General features: G+C 36.0%; 1 protein-coding gene across 7 annotated transcripts in view; it reads right to left on the bottom strand.

Annotated features, from left to right (window-relative positions):
* fhod3b (formin homology 2 domain containing 3b) overlaps positions 1-18,768 on the bottom strand; it is a 227,573-nt gene that overhangs the window by 106,694 nt on the left and 102,111 nt on the right. The window lies entirely within an intron of this gene.

The following is an 18,768-nucleotide window of genomic DNA, read 5'->3' as shown; positions in this document are numbered from 1 at the left end:
ATCCTGCTGGAATAGAGGAGACCAGACAGAAAGGAAAGCAACCTTTACTCAGGGACTTCCATATTTGGCCCTCACTTTCTCTCTTTTTTTTCATGAATCATTCTCTCATTCATTCAGAGTGTTCTGTACTGAGAAGTCAACCTTTTTCCTTCTCTAACTCTACCTCTGATTCACCAAACTGGATTTCAACAACACTAGCATTTTCAAGTCTGCTGACAAAAGCTTGCTTATTCTTCTACATCATTGGAAATATTTTCAGAGTCTGGTTTAAAATCTGCTACCCATGAATGTTTTATTCATAATTTATTATTTTGCAGAAGGGAAAACCTCCACCCACCCTGATGGAATAATATAAGACTTATTCATACTGTTAACTTGTGAGTCAGTCTTTTTGAACGATTCATTAAAAGAACTGTCCAAAAACAGTGATTTGTTTATGAATTGCTAAATGAGTCAATGTTACCCTGCTGGTGGATGCCATAGCTCCGATAATATTCCACCCCAAAAAAATAACTAAAAAGAAAAAGTAAATAAAAGTCATTCATTTAGGTTTCAGACTACACTGGTATACGATTCACTAAAAGAACCGGCTCATAAGAGCCATTTGCTTAGAAATCAGGTTAAATAGTCATGCTGCATGTTTCTGATTCGCTAAAAAAAATGGCTCATAAGAGTCATTTCACTTAGGCATCAGGCTAAATGGTCATACTGCACTTTTTGATTCACTAAAGAGAACGGGCTCATAAGAGTCATCCGTTTATGTACCAGGATTGGTCACGCTGTATACTGTATGTTTTTAATTCGCTAAAAAGATCTGGCTCATAAGAATAACTCATTCAGGAATCAGACTATACTGGTAGAACTCTATGACTTTTGATTCACTATAAAAAGAACCACGCTGTATGCTTTTGATTCGCCAAAGAGAAATGACTCATAAGAGTCATTCATTTAGGAATCAGACTCATTGGTCATGCTGTAGGTTTGATTCCTTAAAAAGTACCAGCACATAAAAGTCATTCATTAAGGAACCAAGCTAGAATGGTAAAGCTGTATGTTTTTGATTCGTTCAAAAAATATGGCTCATAAGAGTCATTCATTCAGGAATCAGGCTAGAATGGTCAAGCTGTATGTTTTTGATTCGTTCAAAAAATATGGCTCATAAGAGTCATTCATTCAGGAACCAGGCTAGAATGGTCAAGCTGTATGTTTTTGATTCGTTCAAAAAATATGGCTCGCAAGAGTCATTCATTCAGGAATCAGGCTATGGTCAAGCTGTATGTTGTTGATTCACTAAAAAGAACCAGTTCATTAGAGTCATTCGTTTGGGAATTAGGTCACACTGTATGTTTCTGATTCACATAAAAAGAACCAGTTCATTAGTCATTTGTTCGGGAATCAGACTAAACTGTTTGTACATTCCTACCCATGTTCTATTATTTCACCATACTACTGACATAATCATTGTCTCTCACGTTATCCAGAATTCCTTCCCTACTCCACAAAACACTCACCCCAGACCTCAGTCCTCCAGCTTTGAGCCTGTGAACTGGCAGGCTGGCAGAGGAGCTCTGTGATCACTGGAGGATGAAGGGTAATGAAGAGGAGGGTGAGCGTGGGATCATTTCTGACCGACCCTCTTACTGCCACACGGCACAACGGAGTCAGAGAGCTTCAGCGATCCGCAATCAGACACGCGCTGATTCAGCTAATCTCCAGTTCCTCTCTGTGGTTTCTGGGTGAGTCTCATGAATGTGGTGATGATCATAAAGATCACACAGTGACAAACACACTCAACCTCTCCACAGCCATAAAACCACCATCACGACACAGATCTTGCCGTATCATGCAACGGATCCTTCTTTTGGAATGTGTGTGTGTGTGTGTGTGTGAGAGAAAGAGAGAGAATCTCGCTACTGTGCTTCCATGATCTCTCTATATGTAGGTTCAGACAGTCTACTGTAATTCAGCCCTACACAGACGTTCTCCAATAAACCTGTCAGAGAGTTATTCCCGCCTGTCATAAAGCCATGTATATCTGTAGACGGATACAGACACACACACTCTTACACACACACACAACAGGGAGAGTGAGGCCCTCCTTTAATGAGAAATATTTCAGCTCTGATTAGTTCCATACCAGCTGCCAGGGATAAGTGCCCGCAATACTGTCCTCTGTCTCATCACGTTCAGGACGAAAAATAATAATAATGGACAGAGAGAGAGAGACAAAGGAGCCAGTCAGAGAGTGTGAGACAGAGAAAGAGACGGGAAGAGATGTACATGTTTATAGTGTCTATACAGTGACCGTAAAAAGTTTTCTGATAAAAAAAATAAAATAAATAAAATAAAATAAAATAAAATAAAATAAAATAAAAATTGTATTTATGATTTATGGGTCTAAATTATTACCTTTAATAATTATGGCACATATTCTGCCTAAATGTGGCAGTAAAAATTTGGAAAGATGTTTCATCAGTTGAACAAGTGGCATGTTGTTAAACAACAGTACAATCCATTGAACACACTGTACTTCTATCCATCACCGCCCCGTTTTCATTCCTGTCAAAAATTAAATATAGTGCTACCCTGACTAATGCACCAATTTGCCAATTGAGAATAAACATTAATAATTGTGGAACATAAAAGAAGACATTCTGAATATTTTCCATTTAATGAAAGTCAAAGGGGATTATTGTAAAAACTGTAATAATGTGTTCATTTTTGTTACACATAAGAAAGAAAGTAATTACAGTTTTGGAACAACGTGAGGGTGAGCAAAAGATGAACATTTTCATATTGGGGTGAACTGTCCCTTTAAGATTGAAAGTGTGTGAGGGTTATGTGTCACCTGAGGCATTGTAGTTTAAATATTATCATACCAATGGCACCTGCTGCCCTTCTGTGGCCCTTATAAAAGCTAAACTGAGAGACTACAAGGATGAAAACAGGAATCAGCATTTGCGTTTACACTCTTTTCAGCACTTTCTGAGGTACAAGGTCATGTCTCTAAAGCCGGTGTGTGAACGTCTCCATCTGATGATAATAATAATGATTATCCAGCAATAAAAGTGTGAACAGTAATTTTGATGCCTCTCAGTTGCCGTAAGGGCTGCGGGGAAGCAATGCAGTGAGATCTTAATGGGAAAATCTGAAACACACACACAAGTGATGTTTTCATATATTGATGAAAATTCTCACTTCCATTGTCAGAACTTGTTCAAACTTGGTGACAGGTTGTAAAAGAATCACTATTTTGAGCCAGACCTTTTCAATGAATTTACTGATCTTGTTCGAACAACCAGTTTGATTTATTAATTCAATATTCAACAACTGAGGTTGTATTCATGACTGATTTGGTTCTTATGGACTTAATGATCAGTTACAGGTGTTATTCTCAATGGAAGGTATGATTATCACTGAATAATGTCTTAAATTTCAGTTTATGTTTGTTCGTTATTGTTGTACTGACCACTTTTATGACATTTTAATGGTGCTGGTAACACTTTATAATAACTCACGCTATGAAGCATTAGTTAATAGTCAATTCATCACTTATAAAGCATTAATAGACATTAGTAAGTAGTTTATAAATACAGCTATAATTGCTTTATTCTTGATTTATAAGCATATCTATAATGTGTTTAATAATTGTATTTTCATCATTTAGAAATGATAAATTGATTATTAATAAAGTAAGTATTACATTATTTACAAACCAGTTATTTAGGAGTTGTCAGTAGTTCATTTAGGGAGTGCAAGTAAATGATTAATAAACTATTAAAACATTAATTTATACATATTATTTAGACACATAGTAATAGTTACTTAGTGTGTTAGTAAATGCTTTATTAACACATATTCCCACTGCAATTCATGATTAATTCAGGTAATTATAAAACATTTAGAAGTGGTCAGTTAATTATTTTTGTGAGCTCATCTAAAGTGAGGACTATTTAATGTTCTAATGTTTTAAAGTTAGTACTGAGGTAGTTTTCACACTAGGAATATGTTAATAAAGCATTTATTAACACACTAAGTAACTAATACTATATGTCTAAATAATAAGATGCATAACTGTACATTTAAATATTTTTGATCTTATGAACTCCTAAATAACTGGTTTGTGAATAATGTAATACATAATTTAGAAATGATAAATTGACCATTAATAAAGTATGAAAATACAATTATTAAACTCATTATAGACATGCTTATAAATCAAGAACAAAGCATTTATAGCTGTATTTATAAATGGCTTACTAATGTCTATTAATGTTTTATAAATGATGAATTGACTATTTACTAATGCTTAACTAATGCTTCATAGCGTGAGCTATTCTAAAGTGTTACCCACTTTTTTGACTTCAGTTAGTGTGTAATGTTGCTGTTTGAGCATAAACAACATCTGCAAAGTTACGATGCTCAAAGTTCAATGCAAAGGGAGATATTTTCTTTTACAGAAATCGCTTTTTAAGGACCACAACAAACGGCTGGTAGGAACTACGACAAGCATCTTCCCGGGTTGGTGACATCACAAACCCCTAAATGTACATAAACCCTGTCCCCGAGAACACGCAACAAAGGGGCTGAGGCCATGCTGGGCTGCTTTAGAGAAGAGGAAGAGTTGTTGTAGCAGAGTGTTGTTAAGATGCCGTCATTTTTACAGCGGACTGCTTCACAAAGGAGGGTCAATTCAATGATGGATTTAAGATGAACATGACAGCACATGCTAGCCGATGAGTTGAATCAACTCCACAGCAACTACATAAATGTATCCACTAACCATTCAGAATTGTCCAGATGCATTCTAAAAGTTGTAACTTCTTCCTGAGTCTCTCCATTAGTGTCTGACTCCAATTTGAACAATGTAAGGCTGAACACTGTTACGTATACGTCATTTTAGCTGCGTGAGATTCTCTAGCTTTGTTGTTGTTGAGCAACCAAATTGCAAGCTGTTAAAGCTCCGCCCTCTTCTGGCCGGCCGGGAGCAGCATCTCATTTGCATTTAAAGGCACACATAAATACAGAGTGTTTTTGCTCACCCAAATAGGGGCAAATTTGACAAGCTATAATAAATGATGGATGGGGTATTTTGAGCTGAAACTTCACAGACACATTCTGGGGACACCAGAGACTCATATTACATCTTGTAATATGAGTAAAGCACTATAAAAGCACTATTGTGCTTTTTTTTTAGGATATTACCTTTCATGCTAATGTTTGTGAATGTAAAAGATCTACAAAGCTTCAAAGATCAAAGTGCACAATAAATTGAGTTATTGTCTCCCAAAAGAAAGAACTGATTCTAAACTGTCTGAAATGAGTCGTCAGTAATTCCAACCTTACTTCCTGCATGAACCTAAGTTTGTAACAAATATGCATAATACCGGCCTATGTTCTTCATTGGCTGCCTGTGAACAACATCTACTTTGATCCACCCTCAAACAATGTAGTTATAGCTAAGGCCTGGAAGAGTTTGGTTCGTGTTGTCGACATGTCGAGAAGACAGTGTTTTATGAGTTGCGAAAGCAAATCCACTTTGCATGCATTTCCAAAGGATAAGGACTTGGCGACAGACTTTTCTCTGGTGATGAATGCTAGACAATTCAATCATGTTGCTCTTTCTTAAATTCGACCTCAAGCTTGCATTCACATCTGCTTCCATCCAATCAAATACCGATGCATACAATTTTTTCCATGATCCATTTCACTCGGATATACGTCACAAGATCTGTCTCAACACAAAATGGACACAAGTCTCTTCAGACCACCTGCACTTGTTTTCTCTCCCTCCACCTCCTCTGCTCTGTTCTTCATTTATGGAGAGAAAACAGGAGTAATTACAGTGAAAACTTCCCCAACATGAGTGTGGGCTCGTAACATGCCGCTTTATGGCCCGACAGGCTTCTCTGCTTTCATCCTCTCAGTCGGTCCAAACATGGAGTGGGTGATAGGTCAGAGAACGCAGATAAATACAGACAGGTGGGAAACATTAGGCAAAAATGCAGGTAATGATGAGATCACTCAAAAGCAGTGGAAACCAAAACTGGAGAGGATTTACTGGGTGGGGCAGCAAGGGAATTAAACGGCTGTGCGTGTGAATGTGCGCGCGAACGGATTTTAAAGGGAACATTCGACGTGTGTTTGTGTGTGCATGTGCATCCGATGTTAACTTGCCAGCTCTTCGACACAGCATGCATGGAAGCCCTGCAACTTTTTAATTAATTTGTTCCTGCCACTTGAAGTTTGTTCAGATGAATGGTGCACTTTGATGAGAGCCAGATGGAAGTCTGGTACTTGGCGTTTGATTAGTTTTAGCCTAGCTTGGGCCACACAGGCAGAGAACAGTCTAATCGGCCATGGCTTCCACAAGCTTTGTGCCATCACCTTTCCGGAAGGTCATGCTCTTCCTCCCGTAAAACAAGAGAAAATAGGCAACAATGGAGACAAAGATCCTTCAGTCCATAAATTTTTCAACAACGGAGGCTGACAAGAAAGGCTCTCTTTTTTTATGGGAAAATTTTGACTTGGAACAGAAGGCTTTGTGAAGGATTCATGATAAAAACGTCACCACGACTGAATTTAAATAAAGCGTGAATTTGAAAACAACTCATAAAACATTTAAAACGGGGTGGATAAAAAGACTTGAAACCACATTAAGAAAAATGCAAGCAATTAGAAGTCATGTACTGGCATTCTGGGTGGAATATGAGGGTTTGTATAAAACAATTTTTTTTTAAAATTCACTGTGTATAATGATTCATAAAAACAACTGAGAACTTGTAAGGGTCTATAAGCCAAAATTGAAAAAAAAAAAGGAAAGAAAAGAAAATGTATATTTTTATATATATATATATATATATATATATATATATATATATATATATATATATATATATATATATATATATATATATATATATATAAAAATATATATATAAATATATATATTAATTACACACACATATACTATATAAACATATGAAGAGAATGGGGAAAAAATGCATTAAAAAAAAAAAATTCATATGATCCATATGAGTCAAGTCAAGTCAAATTTATTTATATAGCGCTTTTACAATTGGTAATTGTTTCAAAGCAGCTTTACATATTAGAAGCACAGAAAAAAGGGAAGTGGTTAAAAATAAGCTGTACAAACAAGCGTGGTAATATGTAACATATACAAGATGGTGCTACATTAAGCCAATGTCGGCTGACTCCCAGGGGTGGAAAAAACCCCCTAGGAGAAAAACCCAGCGTGCTAACACTGGGAAAAAAAGTCCTAGGAGGGAAAAAACCCCTTGGAAGATATATATAATATATATAAATGGATATGGAGATCAAAATCTGAATTATACATTTTTATTATGGAGATTAAAAATAGATTATTTTTAATGACAAGGAAATGACAAGGAAATGACATAAATTGATTTTAATTATTAAAAATACAATTCCATCTATTATATCGTCTCAGCATTCATCACACAGTTTGCCAAATTTAAAATTTGAAACTTAATACATATTGTTTGTGAATCACATTCAATTCAGACTGGAAACTTGTTTAGATAGAAAAGATACCATTAATCCACCCTTATATGGTATATATTACGTAAAGGCCTGGTTTTACAGACAGGGCTTAGATTAAGTCAGGAGTAGTTGAATTAGGACAGTTAAGTAGCTGTTTGAAACGTGCCTTAAAAAAATTACTGATGTACATCTTGAGACAAAACAATAGCACTGACATATTTTAAGACATGTCAGTACCAGTTGCTTTCAGTTAAACAGTTCAAACATGCAATTTAGTCTGGGACTAGGTTTAAGCCTTATCTGTGAAACCAGGACACAGTATTTTAAACACGGCCTTCAACATCCCAAAGTGTCTCATTCCAGTAAACAAAGATCACTTGTGAATTTGGTATAGAATCCAATTCTTGCTTTGGAATCTGGAAGGCCTGTTTTATGACCAACAGACACTGGAAGGATTCCGCTGTAGGATGCAGTTACAACACAAATGCACCATGCTGATACATGCTGACTCAACTGCAGTCCTGTACAAAAGATTTCTCTTCTACTCTTCTGTATGCCAGCGAGGACTGCAACATGAAACCCCTGCTGAATAAGCCAGAGCTGATCACCTTTCACTCTTCGGATATCTTACCTTGGGATAATGCTTTCTGGCTTATCTTTGCAAGGTTCCCATCAGACTGTTTAAATCCCTCTACTACAACTTGCCATTGTCTCTCAGGAAACACGAGACACCCATTATTTGTGTGTTAATAGATTGCTTATATTGTGAAAGGTGTACCTCTGTGGTTTTCTACCGAATCATTTGGAAGCTGAATTAAAAGGGGAGGTAGAAAGTGCAGTGTACTGTACTTAAAGGATTAGTTCACTTTAAAATGAAAATTACCCCAAGATTTGCTCACCCTCATCCTAGGTGTACATGACTTTCTTCTTTCTGATTAATACAATCAGAGTTATATTAATAAATATCCTGATGCATCAAAGCTTTATAACAGGACCAACGATATCAGGATATTAGAATGATTTCTGAAGGATCATGTGACACTGAATACTGGAGTGATGATGCTGAAAATTCAGCTTTGCCATAACAAGAATAAATTACATTTTTAACTATTTTCTATTTAAATATTTTAAGTAATAATATTTCATAATATTACCATTTTCACTGCATTTTTTGAGCAAATAAATTCTGCCTTGGTAAGCAAAAGAGAAATCATACCAACCACAAACTTTTGAACAGTAGTATATGTGACCATACATATTGGTACAATTTACCCTTAAATGCATACCTCGGGTCTTTAGTGACCCGGGACGTCATTCACTACCCTCCTCCTCGTTCATTTTTAAAAGTTAGACATCAACCTTCTTGGTATTCCTCAATCAATTCATTATAAAGAATATAACAAGAAAAAAATCATAAAATTATAAAAGAATGGCTATTTTTGTATTCAATTTTTGTCAAAAAAGTACTTACTGCAGAGCAAGTACTGAACGCAATCAAATATGACTGTAACTGTCACTGGATGGATCTGGTGAAGCTGTTAGCGATCGAAATATTGATTTTGAAGATGTTGAAAATTATATAGTTTTAAGAATATGTTTGAGATCGCAAATGGGCTCATATTCGCGACCTCAAACATAAAACTAGCCTATAATTTGCTGAATTTAATGGGAAATGAGCTCTGACGAGGACAGTGATGATGGCATAAAACATCTGCTCAAACTCAACCCTTTTAAGGTCCAAAAGGTAACAAAATATGATTTATTTTATTCTTCTGTAATTGTTACTCTAATATCAGAGGAGTTTTATATTATCACGACAGGTAGAGATCCATCCGTGTTAGATATAGATCCGGGTCGATAAAGACCCGAATATGTAAGAATGATTGGCGAAACAGTCATGCATTTAAGGGTTTATTACACTTTTCACCAAAAATTGCCCTAATGTGTGGCACATCGACCCACAGATTCAACAAGAGGCAAAGTATGTACAGACATACGAAGAACCACATTAGATTTCCTTCCCTGTAAACATGTACCAGGTTATGGAAACACATGCACATGGTAGACTTTATTTTGTGTGTATGTTTAAGAGTGTCATTCAAGAACAACAGATCCACAGGGTTCTGCATCAAACGTCTGGACCGCGGCCAGTCAGCAAGAACCTTTGGCAGCTCCTCAGTCATCCTCAAAAGCTGTAGTGCTCTTGTTGCAGTAACAGATGCTAAAAGTACTTAATTGCATTTCAAAGCCCTGCGGTGCATGGCCTACTCCTGCATGCACTTATTTTCATAGCTGGAGCCTCGTAAAACACCGCTGTCCCCAAAAAAGCAGGTGCTCGCAGCCGCAAAATGAAGATTAATCATAGAGAGGCCCTGAGTTTGGTTTGACGAGCTGTTAGAGTAAGATCAACCTGTTTTTGCACTTTCTCCTTTGATCAGACGTGTTTAAAAAGCACTTTTGAGAGACAGATTTCTGTCACTGAATGTGAACTGCAGCGTGGTGGTTTCTCTGAGTTTAAAGGAACGAATTATAAACTAGCACAACACCAGGAAATTGGCCAAAATGGAGATACACACATGCCACGATTTGTATCGGAAAACAGATGGGGATTTTATACACGCGCGCACACACACACACACATAAATATACACACAAGCCGAGAGAGTAGTGTATTTAAGACACCTGGTGATACTGCAGAATCATCCAAAAGTTTGCTCCAGTTTTCCAGTACGTAACTGTCAAACGCTGTAGATCTGAACCAAAATATAGGTCTACAATTTCTGGGTGACTTATCTGGAACTTTTGCTCATGAACTGATTTCTTCTTTTCCTAGAAGATGTCATAATGGAACATAAGTTCATCCAAGAGGAAAATACTTTTGATAAGCTTCAAAGATCCTTTGAACAGATCCACTGACACAGTGCCATTCCAACCAGTGTTGCTCTGAACAATATTAAAATGGTTGTAACACATGGTTGTATGTATTTACATACAAGTCTGTGTAGTGTGACAGTTTTGCTCACATTTGCCAATAAAAATTATTATGGCGAAAAAATTAATTTGTGATAAATGTGTGATTCATTATATTACATGCTGCTGAAAACTAAATGGATGTTTTTATTGGTTCTTGTGTGAATGCACATAGTTCACGAAGCAAGAATCTACATTTTCATTTAGAAATATATACAAATCTAAATTAAAAAAGTGCCAGGTCAAATGCCAACTCATCTTGTTGTTGTAATATATTTCTAAGTTGAAAAAGTATGGAAATGTTTAGGGGTCATGAACTGAGAAATCAAATTTTCCTTGTGCTTTAGATACATAAGAGGTCATCATACTATAAGAATATCCTGCAAGTTTCAGAACTGAAAACATCCTTGTTAATCCAAAAACTAAAAACTTTTAATGTTACCAAGCCCAGCGAATGACTCATCCTGGAATTTATGAGGTAATAGCAACCCGATCTCAGCGCAATTCATACTTATTTTATGAGGTGGCTAATTCGTTTGAATTCGTACAACCTCACCTCAACCTTTTTTGCTAAATTGTACGTATTTTACGAGCTGCCAAATTCGTATGAATTCGTACGAATGACCTACACCTAACCCCACCCCACCCATCACTGGAGTTTAGACAAATCCTATTAATTCGTACGAGTGAGGTTGTACGAATTCGTACGAATTAGCCACCTCGTAAAAAAATACGTACGAATTGGTCATGAGATAGCATTGCGTAATAGATAGGTGGAAGACCGCCTCTGCAGAAGAAAAAACATTGCGGGTTATGTCTGTAACCCTGGTTCCCTGAATAAGGGAACGAGACACTGTGCAGAGGCGTTCCCAAAGCGTCAACGCAGCGTCGATGTTCCCATGAAAGGGAACACCACCTTCTTCACCATTGTAACTTTGGCCCCGCCCACTGCCGTTAGTGAGATGAGGAAGAGAGAAGAGCACAGGATCACTCACCGGACTAAAAATAGCATCTTCCAAATGATCCTAATGCTAGGAATGTCGTTATTTTATTTATTTTCAACAATGTGAACGTCTCAGTTGAGCATTATGTGGATTCTTTGTTAAATTAGTCGCAATTTTGGAGTAGGCTTTGCAAACAGACTTTTACAATATGGACTCGACAGTAATGCGACAACACTAATGCCTGATCTGTTAGCAGTGATTTCTGATTTGTAATGATTCATGTACAGTCAGATGTTATTTTTCTATGTGCCAGTAAATCAAACCAGTGATGACTTAATGGTCAACTTCACATCGTTTCTCTTAGTAGGATGAAAATAATCTGTTATTTAAATAGTGATTCAATTATAAATACAAAGCAATCAAAGAGCGCTCCCTTTGCAGTCGCTGGAGCTGTCAATCAAACAGCGTGAGTTTAAACTGAGTTCTGCACTCGCGCCAAAACTCCCGTAATAATCAACAAATCTCTTATTTACAGTGTGTATGCACTGTTAGTTATGAAAGCATTCGTTAGTGTGTATGTAATGATTATTGATCTATATCACACAACAGCCTAGAATACTTGATTCTGATTGGTCAATCACAGGATTTTTATAAAAATATAACTGACCAATGTCCTACACAGATTGTAGTGCTACTTTCACATCTCTCTGAGGTCTCTTTCTTATAGCAAAAAAATATATATTAATATCTTCATAAATCAATCAGTCCATTTACACTAACGTCCAAATGTTTGTGGTTAGTATGAGTCTCTTATGTTCACCAAGGCTGGTAAAAAATACAGTAAAAACAGTAATATTGTGGAATGTTATTACAATTTTAAATAACAATTTTCAGCAGAATATTACTCCAGTCTTTAGTCTTTAGTTTTCAGGATTTGGTAAGTTGTCATGTAATGTACAGTCAGCTGGTTATTATTGCAAAATAAACCCCTCTAGGTTGCATTTGGGTCCTGATAACGCATTATATTGACCACCTAACCATACAATATTCTTTCAATAGATCAAATACAATTTATCCAACCTGACATCCTCCTATAAGAGACCCACATTGTGTCCGCATACACATCTCCCCTCTCGACCCCAGATAATGCATTCCACCTGCAAGATTCACTGATTCATCCAGCATCTCCTGTTCACAGATACAGATCTGGACTACACAAGACAGGAAAAGTCCAATTTGGAGGATTCATTCATTATTCTGTATGGTTTCACAAGTCAACCACTGATCAAAAACATCTTATGCATTGTCCTTTTCTTTTTGCAAAGCAAAAAGACCCCTCTCCTCCTCAACCCACCCCATCATCAAAAGCAGTCCTACCATAAATCACACGTCTCTCTTTTACACAGAACAATGCAGGACAGTAACTCTGTAATCTGGGCAGGGGTTTTGAGCAAGAATGCAGATCCTTTAAGATGGGACTTTGGGGATCAAACACAGTCATAAACGGGGTACATCTGCAACTCAGGCCATGGGAGGGTCCGTGTTTCCATTGGGAATCCGCAGAGGAATAAACAAAGACACATGTTGGAAGACCGCGAATGGACGTATGCAGCCGAGCACGTGCATTAACCACAAAAACTCCCAGAGTTCCCTGCTCTCATTCAGTCGGCAAGAGAACTTCCACCTGTCAGAAAGCAAACATATGACTCCAACTTTCCAGAAATGGAATAGTATGAAGGAGAAATGAGATCTTTGGACAAAAGAAAGTGAGTGGGTGAGAAGATGGAAAAAAAAAACAATCAACGCCACTAAACACCTTCTCTAAATATATTAAACGCAACCAAAAGTGGATAATTAATAAGAGGGGGTAGAAAAAAAAGATTCTGGATCTATTCTGAAAACTTTAAAATTAAACTGTGCTTGACTCTGTGCAAGCAGTTAATGCACATCATATTCAAATGCTTTTATGATTCAAAAATATTAATGTAAACTGTCAGTTTTGTATTATGGACAGGACAAAGTTTGTTTAAATATATCTCTGCATTAATATGAATGCAGCCTATTAGACGCCTGCTGCTGTCTATTATGTCAACAGTAATAATTAACAACAATAATTTTGAGAAAAAAAGAGAAATATTCCTCACTGCCCAAGTCTGGAAAACTTTCAGATGCTGAAAAGCACTTTTTTTTTTTTTGTTTGTTTGGAAGCTATATTTAGTTAGTTAATAATTCTTAACATATAATTGTTTGTCATTAGTTAGTTATGTAATTATAAGTACTTTTTAAAAAATAATTACAAGTTAAATAAAAAATTCAGTAAAAAAAAGAATGAAGATGAAGAATCTTTTTTTAGAATCAGATTTTTATTCCCAGAATCAGAATCGGATCGGATCATGAGGTGACTATTCCCACCCCTTATAATTAATGGAGGTAATCAATGAAAAATAATTTAGAACATCATTTTTTTCTTCCAAACTAATTAAAATTGCTCTTTTTCCACATCCGCAGAACTGCTGGCAGACTCTAACGCCTGCCAAACATAAGGCCCACAGAAGAGAGTTTTTTCAGAGAATCTAATTGTTAATAAATAAGCATGAACCGCATTGCTCGTCAACTAAAGAAGCATCTGTCTCGAGACAAAGCTCTGGGATTGGCTGCAGGCCCATACTGACACACAGCAAGGGGACCATCAATACTACAGAGTCCTTCAGCCAGCGCTGCTGAAAGGCCTGTGAGGACACAGGGGCACACATGACTAACTGCCTTTCCAGTTCCCAGGCTGGATTTACAACCATGCAGCAAATCAAGCAGGATTCAAAATAAATCTGTCACAAATGAGGAAACGAAGGATCATACGGATTGCAGAGGGACAAGGCAGTAATAACCATATATTAGTAGCATTCCAAAAGTATGTCCAAATGCTAACGTTTATCGAGTTTGAAATGTCTCTTTTTGAAGAGATCGTGCAGTCAACCTCGAAATTTGTATAGAGTCTCAGCCTCAGACTGCATGTCCATGAACCGTCTAATGCAGATAAAATAGTACGAGCTGGCAGAAAAAAGCAGCTCCGATCTGATTGGATGTCGGAATGCACATGTTTTTAACAATCTGTTGGGAAATAGGTACCAGTTTAAGTAGGCTGTGAGTACAAAGGTACCTGGAAAGAACTAGTTGCTTCATTTGCAAAGGTTTGCATGGCATCAGATCTTTGAAACACTAACAGTAATACTGTAAAATATTATTGCAGTTTAAAATAACTGTAATTTAATATGCACTGCCAGGCTAAAAAAAAAAAAAAAAAAAAAAGAAGAAGAAGAAGAAGAAGAAAAATAATCATTTTCACACAGGAATTGACACCTCTGAGGCTTGACCTTAATTTCATTGAAAGTCTTTGGGATGTGCTGGAGGAGACTTTACAGAGTGCTCACCTCTTGCATTGTCAATACAAGATCTTTGAACAAAAAACGATGCACCTCTCGATGGAAATAAATGTTGTGATGTATATTGGTGTATAATTGTATAATTTCCATTTTTTTTTTTTTTTTTTTTGGAAAAAAAAGGGAGCTATAAACATTACATAAAAAACAAACTCTGGTCACTTTAAATGTCAATCATTTGGCTTTTTTTCTAAGTGGGCAGTTTCTGGCCAAAATAAGACACACTTGAGACATACCAATAGTCAAAAATTACAGAAAAAGTTGCAAAAAGCACAATGAAAATACACAATAAAATGAAAATACTGATCTAAACCAGGTATATATAAGCTATAACAACAGTGCATATTTGCGTGTTAAATCTTACTTTAAATGAATGGTATTGCACAATAATTACTCTTTGAGCAGAGCTAAAGCATTATCGTTAAGTACATGAACCTGTCATCAACCCAAGCACAAGCTCAACTCTTCACCACAATGGTAACCCCCAAAACTCCAACATAAGAGAAACTCTAAATCCCAACATAACAAACACACAAAAATAACACTTAATTTCAGCGTTTACTTTCCCTATCCAGTCCCATGCAAAGCAGGCTGGGAACTGGAAATCCCCTGCCCGGTTTAAGCAACGCTACATTAATGCCAACACACATTATTCATAAAGCTTCAATGCAAATGGATTAAGTAAACTTCTGTTTAACTTCCAGCTTAAATGGATTGCACCCAGTGAAATTAAATATAAAGTGTTTAACGTAAATTGAGCAAGCTGCAAAAATCACATTTTTTTACTGCAGTGGCTTGGTCTGTTTGACCTGTTTTGTGATATCAGTGGACATTTGAGCTCAGGGTGTTGATGTGGTAAGCCAGTGAGGAGGTGAAATGCTGCTTGTGCTGCATGGAGGGAATGCTGTTGACAACTGCTCTGCTGTGAGGGTTAGAAGAGCAGCACAAGTAGCCAACTGAAGCAGACTCTGAACGCATGACATAACCAATCTGATTTAACCCAGAATATGTTCTGGCTATAAATACGGTAAACTATACTCTGTATATACTGTTCAAAAATGTGTCAGTAAGAATTTTTTTTTAAGTAATTAATAAGACTTTGGTTGATCTTTGAAACGCAAATGAAGATACTTTTAATGAAACCTGAGAGACAAAACTTAGAAGATCCAAAAAGATGTCATAAAATGAATCCATATGAATCGAGTGGTTTAATCAGCAAATCAGTATATAAGAATAATTTTGGAAGGATCATGTGACACTGACAACTGGAGTAATGGCAGCTGAAAATGTAGCTTTGCCCTCAGTTATTTTCAATTGTAATAATATTTCACAATATTTACTGTATCAAATAACTGCCATGGTGAGAATAAGAATCTTCTTTTAAAAACATTCAAACAGAAGTGTATTAAGTATAAATATAAATACATGAGCAATATCACAAGAGTAGGTAATCACAGCAAGCTGATATACTGTCAGTTTGAATGTCCGCTGGGTAAAGCGATATCTTTGTCTTTGTCTTTTTAAAAGTTAAGGGGGATTTCCCACAGCGCTAAAACAACTTTCTTGCTCTTGCTCTAATGGCGTAATAATGTTACTTTCACTTAAGTTCATATCACGAATGACAGACCCTTTCTCAATCCCAAATACAGCATATTATTTATATAAAATAATATTTATTGAACAACAATATTTAAATTAACAACAATAGCCATTATAATAGAAAATAAACGAGCAAACAATTCAGTCAAAAGTACAAAAGCAGCATTCTAGTACAGGATTTAAGTTAAATATAGCATAAATATAAAGTTATGAAACTTAATTTTCCCCTTAAAACAAATCAATTTGTTCTGGAACAAGTAATAGATTAATAAGACCAAAGATTGCCCGTTTGACATACCCCCAGATTGATTATACCTCATGTTTAACCACTATCTACATAAGAACCAGCGGCAAATTACCGAAGGACTGGCCGAGGTGAAGCTGTTCTCAACGGGTACATGAGTGCTGAATGGCCGCTGACAGCCTGGAGCTTGCATTTGCGAAAGCATCTAAACAAATTGTAAAATAGGTGCTATGTTTATTTATGAGTCACATATTTGAGGTCTAAATAACTACATTCTCGCCTAAAAAAAAGTCTTAAAACTACATTTCATAAAACAACAAAGTAGTATTTTTAAAGAAATATGTTGGATTTGCTCGACTGCCATGACAGTCGCCGCAAGCGTAGAGATACAAACTGTGAAACAGTTTGAGTTCTGATACTGGGGAAATATCACACGGCTCTCAGCCAATCAGATTCGAGAACCAGAAAGAACTGTTGTATAAATACATATACAAATAATTAATTTATAATTTTAAAAAATACAATACAAATAAATATTTAATATATTAATATAAATATAACGGTCTGCAGTTAGTATGAAGAGGTTAAGGGTGTGTTTTGGCTTTATACATAAAATATGCTTTTGGAGAACTGTACTCCAAAAAGTCATGGCACACAGCTGTCATATATATATATATATATATATATATATATATATATATATATATATATATATATATATATATATATATATATATATATATATATATATATATATATATAAAATGTTTTTAAACATCTCATCAATCCCTCCATTGAGCCTACATGTCTTTTGGGAGTCACTGAGGTGAGATAATCTATTGGCTTCTAAAACTTCATGCGACACGATCTCGATCACCATCCCACCCACAGCTTTGACAACCAACTCCCAATGCATTCAAGCAATTATTTTATCAGTCCCATTCAGAGCCATTTGAAAAAAAGGGTGATTTTATTAGCAATACATGCAGCCAACTGGCATCTATTAATTCCTAAGGCCTTTACAAGTTTCTGACAGCCAATTAAGCCCAAAAAACGTTGCTATAAACAAGAGTAAACAATTTCCTCATTGACAAAATAAATTCAGCAAAGGAGAAGATGTTATAGCAATCCTCAGGGAACCTCAAGCCCCCTGGTCTGAGCCAAACTGCATATTGAGGTGCTGATAACGGTGCCATTCAGAGCAGCTTTGCTTGCGGAATAGGCTGCTTTATTTTGTGATGTCACTAAAATGGACATAATCCACTCTTGGCAAAGACACTTGTCCAACACTCAAAGGGCCTTTGTCTCCCTGAAGATAGTTTGCCCATTTGGAACAGATTCACATGCAGTATGCCAGTCTGTATTGCTTCTGAAGCCCTCACACTCTCGCATCAACACAACAAAGAAGAACAACTCTCATGGGAAGGTACAATCAGCTGGGAATGCTGGTTTAATAACCTTATATTTGATATCGATTTAGCCATAATATGATAATATTATGATAATTAATTATAATATTATGATAATATTATGAGATAATTATGTCATTATCTCCCGGAAATCATCAGATAAAATACATACAACATTACAGGAATAAACCAGATCTTCTTGTTAGATATATTGATTATTAAACCAAGTCCAAAAAAAAAAAAAAAAAAAAAAAAAAAAAAAAGATTTATTGGGATGCCACAAAGCAGTTTTGGGATGCCACTGTAGGGATGCCACTCATTTTTCTATGAGTGAAAGTGTCATAAACAGGGATTATCTAGATAAAATGAGTAGTTCTTGTCTAGTCATGTGACAAGATGGCTGCCCCCATGAGGGAGACCCTCACCATGAAAAATAATACAGCTTTTAATGGGCCACTGATATGAGTCTTCATCCCATTTAAATTCATCCCATTCAACAAGTAAATTTATCTGATTAAGGTTGACTGTTTAATGCATAAAAACAACAAAATTAAGATGTTAATCATTATTTAAAGATTCTGCATTACTGTTTAACATGTTTAATGCATTAAACATTTAATTATTTAACAAATCCTTTTCAG

This window comes from Megalobrama amblycephala, linkage group LG13 (assembly GCF_018812025.1).
Source record: "Megalobrama amblycephala isolate DHTTF-2021 linkage group LG13, ASM1881202v1, whole genome shotgun sequence".
Lineage (NCBI taxonomy): Eukaryota > Metazoa > Chordata > Actinopteri > Cypriniformes > Xenocyprididae > Megalobrama > Megalobrama amblycephala.
Note: the sequence above shows the minus strand (reverse complement) of the source record. Positions and strands in the feature narration are given on the sequence as shown.